We start from the raw sequence: 7,313 nt of genomic DNA on the forward strand, positions 1-7,313 counted from the left end.
AACTGAGAGAAACAGTATCAATTTCTACATAAGCCAGTACTATCGTCTGATAGTTTTAAGTGTGTGGATATTGGGGCATCTATAACCCCCCTTTTAAAGATCAAATAAAGTGTATGTTTTAATTTTCAAATTAGTAGTACCCCTACAGGGATTTCTTTTGGTCTTGGGACCAGTGGTGTATTTCAGATACAACTATAGTCCTTAAAAGGACTTTTGGGTCTATAACAAGTATAAAAACTAAAATATTCCTATTTTACATGGCTATGGCATTACAGTGAATGGCAATACTTACCTGCATGTTTATTGGCTGCGTATCAGCTAACAAACATGCGAGGATACTCGAGCATCGAGCTCGAGCACACGCGGTATTCGGACGAACACCGCAATGTGCAGAGCATCGCAATGCTCGAGTAAAATTAGTGTTCGGGCGAGCATGCTTGCCCAACACTAGACAGCATGAATATTGCACAGGTTTGCCTTAGACTGCCCACAATAACAGAACACTCTGAAATGTGCACAGTTTTGCCTTACTGGGGGTGGGCGGGAGGGGGGGGGGACAGAAAAGCAGTCAGCATCTGGTGTGGCCACCATTTGCCTCACGCAGTGCATTACATCTCCGTCGCATAGAGTTGAGCAGGTTGTTGATTGTGGCCTGTGTAATGTTGGTCCACTCCTCTTCAATAGCTGTACGAGGTTGCAGAATATTGGCAGGAACTGGAACATGCTGTCGTATACGCTGATCCAGAGCATCCCAAACATGTTCAATGGGTGACATGTCCGGTGAGTATACTGGCCATGCAAGAACTGGGATGTTTTCAGCTTCTAGGAATTGTGTACAGATCCTTGCAATATGGGGCCTTGCATTATCATGCTACAACTGGAGGTGATGGTCGTGGATGAATGGCATAACAATGGGCCTCAGGATCTCGTCACAGTATCTCTTTGCATTCAAAATGGCATCAATAAAATGCACCTCTGTTCGTTGTCCATAACATATTTCTGCCCATACCATAACCCCACCGCCACCATGGTCCACTCGATACACAACGTTGACGTCAGCAAACTGCTCACCCACATGACGCCACACACGCTGTCTTCCATCTTCCCTGAACATGAAAACCGTGACTCATCAGTGAACAGAATGCCGCTCCAACGTGCCAGACTCCATCAAATGTCAGCATTTGCCCACTCAAGTCGGTTACGACTACGAACTGCAGTCAGGTCCAGACCCCGATGAGGATGATGAGCATGTAGATAAGCTTCCCGGTTTCTGACAGTTTGTGCAGAAATTCTTTGTTTATGCAAAACGATTGTTGCTGCAGCTGTCCGGGTGGCTGGTCTCAGATGATCATGGAGGTGAACATGCTGGATGTGGAAGTCCTGGGCTGGTGTGGTTACACGTGGTCTGTGGTTGTGAGGACAGTTGGATGTACTGCCAAATTCTCTTAAAAGCCTTTGGAGATGGCTTATGGTAGAGAAATAAACATTCATTGCATGGGCAACAGCTCTGGTAGACATTCCTGCAGTCAGCATGCCAATTGCAAGCATGCTCCCTCAAATCCCTCAAACGTTGCGACATCTGTGGCATTGTGCTGTGTGATCAAACTGCACATTTCAGTGTGATCTTTTATTGTGGGCAGTCTAAGGCACACCTGTGCAATATTCATGCTGTCTAATCAGCACCTTGATATGCCACACCTGTGAGGTGGGATGGATTATCTCAGCAAAGGAGAAGTGCTCACTAACACAGATTTAAACAGATATGTGAACAATATTTGAGAGTAATGGGTCTTTTGTGAATGTAGAAAATGTTTCAGATCTTTGAGTTCAGCACATGCAAAATGGGAGCAAAGCCAAAAGTGTTGTGTTTATATTTTTGGTCAGTGTAGTTCAAATTTTCCGATCCGCGCTGCCAATATCACAAACATAAAATTCCAAAAAAAGCAAAGTGGATTCAGTTTCTCCTCCTTTCTGCTCCACACAGATAATCACTGTAGTTGGACTGTTGTGACTCTGGGAAGGAACATAGAAGAAGATTGGAAGTGTGGAAAGCATTGAAGTTCCACTACAGTGATTATCTGTGTGGTCATGTGGAGCAGAAACAGAGTCCACTTTGCTTCTTTAGGTTTTTATGTTCCTGATATTGGCAGCGCAGATCGGAAAATTTGAACTTGTTTGTGATGAAGGTGGCCTACCTCTGCAGATCCTGCAGAGCCAAAGTATTGAATTCTGGACATTAAGGTTTTCTTCTCTTGATTTTACCCAAATGGAAACTAACATATGTGTCATTTATCTTCATAAACAGAATGAAGCTGAGTCTGAATATTCTTTACTTTTATTTTGCCCCCGTCTTTCTGTGGCTGATAAGAAACTGTAATGTATGTGGAGCAACTTTGGCTGGATGTAGACTTACCTATGAAGATGCCCTTGGTTACTCTCTGGAAGGTGAAATCACCCTTGGAGGACTTTTTGCTGTCCACTTGGATGTAGAGTATCCTAACATTACATTCCAAGAACCACCACCATCACTTAAATGTACCACGTGAGTATTATATTAGTGTCTATGAAAAACTGGGATTTCAGTCTTATAAAACTATTAGTGAATCATAGGATATTACGTTCTACAGGGTGGGTGTCACGGACGGTGTACAGGAAACAAGGCAAAGCAACATGTATAAATGACTCGCTGGATCCAAAAACGAAGGAACCAAGGGAGACCCCTGCAGAAGACCTGGCACTTTCCCTGGCTGCTCAGCCTATGCAAAGATCCTAATGGTGGAGGTTTGCATATCCACGAACCTTGACTATAAAGCCCTGAGCACCCTACAATAGTGAGGGGACACGACCACCGGCTCCCTACACAAGATACGGAGGGAGTCAGGGTCACCTGGGATCCAGCAAACAGAAAATAACAGATAAAGGTACAACGCTTAGCTTTGATGCAAACAGGAGAACAAAGTCAGCATGCACACACACTCCAGGAAGTAGTATAAGCCGCCCAGAAAAGCATTCTGAGGAGGAATTTAAAGGGAAGCAATTAGTCCAACACATGACAGCTGAGAGAGGCTAACGAGAGGAGGAACTAAATATCACAACACAGAAACTCAAGGAGGAGGTTCTGGAAGGCCTCTGTCAGAGCTTCTCAGCTGTCTGGTTGTGACAGTACCCCTCCCTCTACGAGTGGCTCCGGACACCTTCTCAGGATGGGACCTATGGAAAGCCCTGATGAGACGAGAGGCCTTAATGTCCGTCACTGGGACCCACATCCTCTCCTCAGGACCACACCCCTCCCAATGAACAAGGTACTGAAGAGAACCGCGGACAAGACGAGAATCCACAATGCTAGAGACCTGAAATTCAAGATTCCCATCAACCATAATCGGAGGAGGAGGCAAAGGCGAGGGTACAATGGGTTGAACATAAGGTTTCAATAAGGACTTATGAAAAACATTATGGATCTTCCAAGTCTGAGGAAGATCAAGACGGTATGCAACAGGATTGATGACAGACAGGATTTTGTAAGGCCCAATAAACCTAGGACCCAACTTCCAGGAGGGAACCTTCAATTTGATATTCTTGGTAGACAACCACACCAGATCACCAACATTCAGGTCCGGACCAAGCACACGTCTCTTATCTGCCACACGCTTATATCTCTCACTCATGCTCTTTAGATTATCCTGAATCTTTTGCCAAATAGATGACAAAGAGGAGGAGAATCTGTCCTCATCAGGTAAACCAGAATACCCCTCTCCCGAGAAAGTCCCAAACTGCGGATGAAACCCATATGCACCAAAAAATGGTGACTTATCAGAGGACTCCTGACGACGGTTATTTAGAGCAAACTCAGCAAGGGACAAAAAAGAACACCAATCCTCTTGATTCTCCGCCACAAAACAGCGCAGATATGTCTCCAGATTCTGATTGACGCGCTCTGTCTGGCCATTCGACTGCGGGTGGAAAGCAGAAGAGAATGACAACCGAACCCCCAAGCGAGAACAGAAAGCCTTCCAGAATCTGGAAACAAACTGCGTGCCCCTATCAGAGACTATGTCTGAAGGAATACCGTGCAATTTGACAATGTAATCAATAAATGCCTGCGCCAGCGTCTTAGCATTGGGCAAACCACGAAAAGGGATGAAATGCACCATTTTGCTAAAACGGTCCACCACCACCAGAATCACAGTCTTCCCCGAGGAACGAGGCAGGTCCGTTATGAAGTCCATGGACAGATGTGTCCAAGGACGAGAAGGAATGGGTAAGGGAAGGAGAGGACCTGATGGCCGTGAATGAGGGACTTTGGCACGAGCGCAAGTCTTGCAGGCTGCCACAAAACCCTCAACCGACTTACGAAGCGCAGGCCACCAGAATCTCAGAGCGATGAGATCCAGTGTGGCTCTTACCCCCGGGTGCCCAGCAAGGACCGTATCGTGGTGTTCTTTAAAAATCTTGTGTCTTAAAGCAAGAGGCACAAACAACCTCCCAGGAGGACAAAGATCAGGAGCCTCTGACTGGGCTGCCTGCACCTCTGCCTCCAATTCAGGAAAAAGAGCAGAGACCACCACACCGTCAGCAAAAATGGGACCCGGGTCTTCAAAATTCCCGCCTCCCGGAAAACAACGTGACAGGGCATCTGCCTTCACATTCTTAACTCCAGGGCGGAACGTGACAACAAAATTAAACCTAGAAAAGAACAAAGGCCATCTGGCCTGTCTCGGGTTCAGACGCTTGGCTGACTCCAAGTAGGCCAGATTTTTATGGTCAGTAAATACGGTAATAGGGTGTCTGGCTCCCTCTAGCCAATGGCGCCATTCCTCAAAAGCCAACTTGATGGCCAACAATTCCCTATCTCCCACATCGTAATTTCTCTCTGCGGTCGGAGAGTTTTCTTGAGAAAAAGGCACACTGTCGCCAATTGGCAGGAGAGGAACCCTGAGACAAGACCGCCCCCACACCCACCTCAGAAGCATCAACCTCAACTATGAAGGGTAAAGAAACATCAGGTTGCACCAAGATGGGAGCGGAAGCAAAACTCTCCTTGATATCAGAAAAAGCCTTACGCGCCTCTACTGACCAAGAAGAAAAATCTACCCCCTTTCTGGTCATATCAGTGAGTGGTTTAACAATCGAAGAATAATTCAAAATTAACTTCCTGTAATAATTGGCAAAGCCCAAAAAACGCATCAGCGCCTTCTGATTCTCAGGAAGCTCCCACTCAAGCACAGCGCGGACCTTCTCGGGGTCCATGCGAAAACCAGAAGCGGAGAGAAGAAACCCCAGAAATTGAATTTCTGGAACCGCAAACACACATTTTTCCAGTTTTGCATATAATTTATTCTCCCGCAGGATGAGCAAGAGCTGACGTAAATGTTCCTTATGAGTTTTGAAATCGGGAGAAAAAATCAAAATGTCATCCAAATACACCAATACAAATTTTCCCATCAAATGATAAAAAATGCTGTTCACGAAATGCTGAAAAACGGCTGGGGCATTCATCAAACCAAAAGGCATAACCAAATTTTCAAAATGGCCCTCAGGGGTATTGAAGGCCGTCTTCCATTCGTCCCCTTCTCTGACCCTGACCAGGTTGTATGCCCCTCTTAGATCTAATTTGGAAAAGACTTTAGCCCCAACAACCTGGTTAAACAGGTCCGGGATCAGAGGAAGCAGATAAGGGTCACGAATTGTGATATTGTTCAGCTCCCTGAAATCCAGACAAGGTCTTAAAGAACCATCTTTTTTCTTAACAAAGAAAAAACCAGCGGCAACAGGTGACTTCGAGGGTCGTATGTGTCCCTTTCTCAGACTCTCAGAGATATAAGCACGCATAGCGATCCTCTCAGGTTGGGAAAGATTGTATAAACGAGATTTAGGCAGCTTGGCGTCTGGGATGAGATTAATAGGGCAATCGTACTCCCTGTGCGGGGGCAAATCCTGAACTCCACTCTCAGAGAAAACATCCGAAAATTCAGAGAGAAAAGATGGTACAGTCTTAGTAGCAACCTCAGAAACAGATGTCATGAGGCAATTCTCTCTGCAAAAGTCACTCCAACCATTTATTTGCCTCGCTTGCCAATCAATGGTGGGGTTATGCTTAGTGAGCCAGGGCAGCCCCAACACCAGAGGGGTAGGTAAACCGCTAAGAACGAAACATGACACATCCTCAACATGAGCATCACTCACAATTAAACGGATATTGTGAACTATGCCCTTTAATGATTTTTGAGAAAGTGGAGCGGAATCGATAGCAAAAACAGGAATATCCTTTCCCAAAGTGCGCACCTGGAAACCATGAGTTATCGCAAATTGATTATCAATGAGATTGACCGCTGCTCCACTATCCATAAAAATCTCACAAAAAATGTTCTTGCTCTCTAGCGCTACCCTAGCCGGAAGGACAAAACGGGAACTACAAGCAAATGGAAAACCTTCAATTTCCGCCTCAACCCTGCCAATAGTAACAGACGGAACATTTTTAAAAGATTTTTTCCTGTTTGTTTCTTTATTACTCCCAGAAAACTGCCTGAATCTCCTAGAGGGACAAATATTTGCCAAATGATTTATACCTCCACAACAAAAACAAACCCTTCCATGCGAGCTGAATCTTCTATTGTAAGAAGCAATCAACCCCAGCTGCATGGGCTCCTGCTCAGAAGGGGCTGATGGCGACTGAGACCCCTGCGCACAGAATGGGACCGCTGCACTGTCCTGGGACTGAGTATGACAGAAAGGGGACATCTCTCCTCTCTCTCTAAGACGCCTGTCAATACGAACGGCCTGAGACATAGCAGAGTCCAAAGAAATAGGCCTCTCATGAAAGGCAAATGCATCTTTCAATCCCTCTGAAAGACCATGGCAAAATTGACTTCGGAGCGCAGCATTATTCCAACCAGTATCAACTGCCCATCTCCGAAATTCTGAGCAGTACATTTCTGCGGATTGTTTACCCTGGCATAATAGACGTAGTTTAGACTCAGCCAGAGCAATACGATCTGGATCATCATATATCTGACCCAGGGCTAAAAATAATTCATCCACTGAACGGAGAGGCCGTGCCCCCTCCGGCAGCGAAAAGGCCCAGGACTGAGCGTTACCTCTGAGTAGCGATATAATGATCCCCACCCTCCGTTCCTCATCACCAGAGGAGTGGGGAAGAAGGCGAAAATGGAGTTTGCAAGCCTCTCTAAAACGCACAAAATTCTCACTACCCCCGGAGAACGTATCCGGGAGCGAGATCTTAGGCTCAGAACAAACTCCATGAACGCAAGCTGAACCGGTCACTTGAAGCTGAGAAAAAGTCTTACGGAGATCAG

This window comes from Bufo gargarizans, chromosome 11 (assembly GCF_014858855.1).
Source record: "Bufo gargarizans isolate SCDJY-AF-19 chromosome 11, ASM1485885v1, whole genome shotgun sequence".
NCBI classification, from domain to species: domain Eukaryota; kingdom Metazoa; phylum Chordata; class Amphibia; order Anura; family Bufonidae; genus Bufo; species Bufo gargarizans.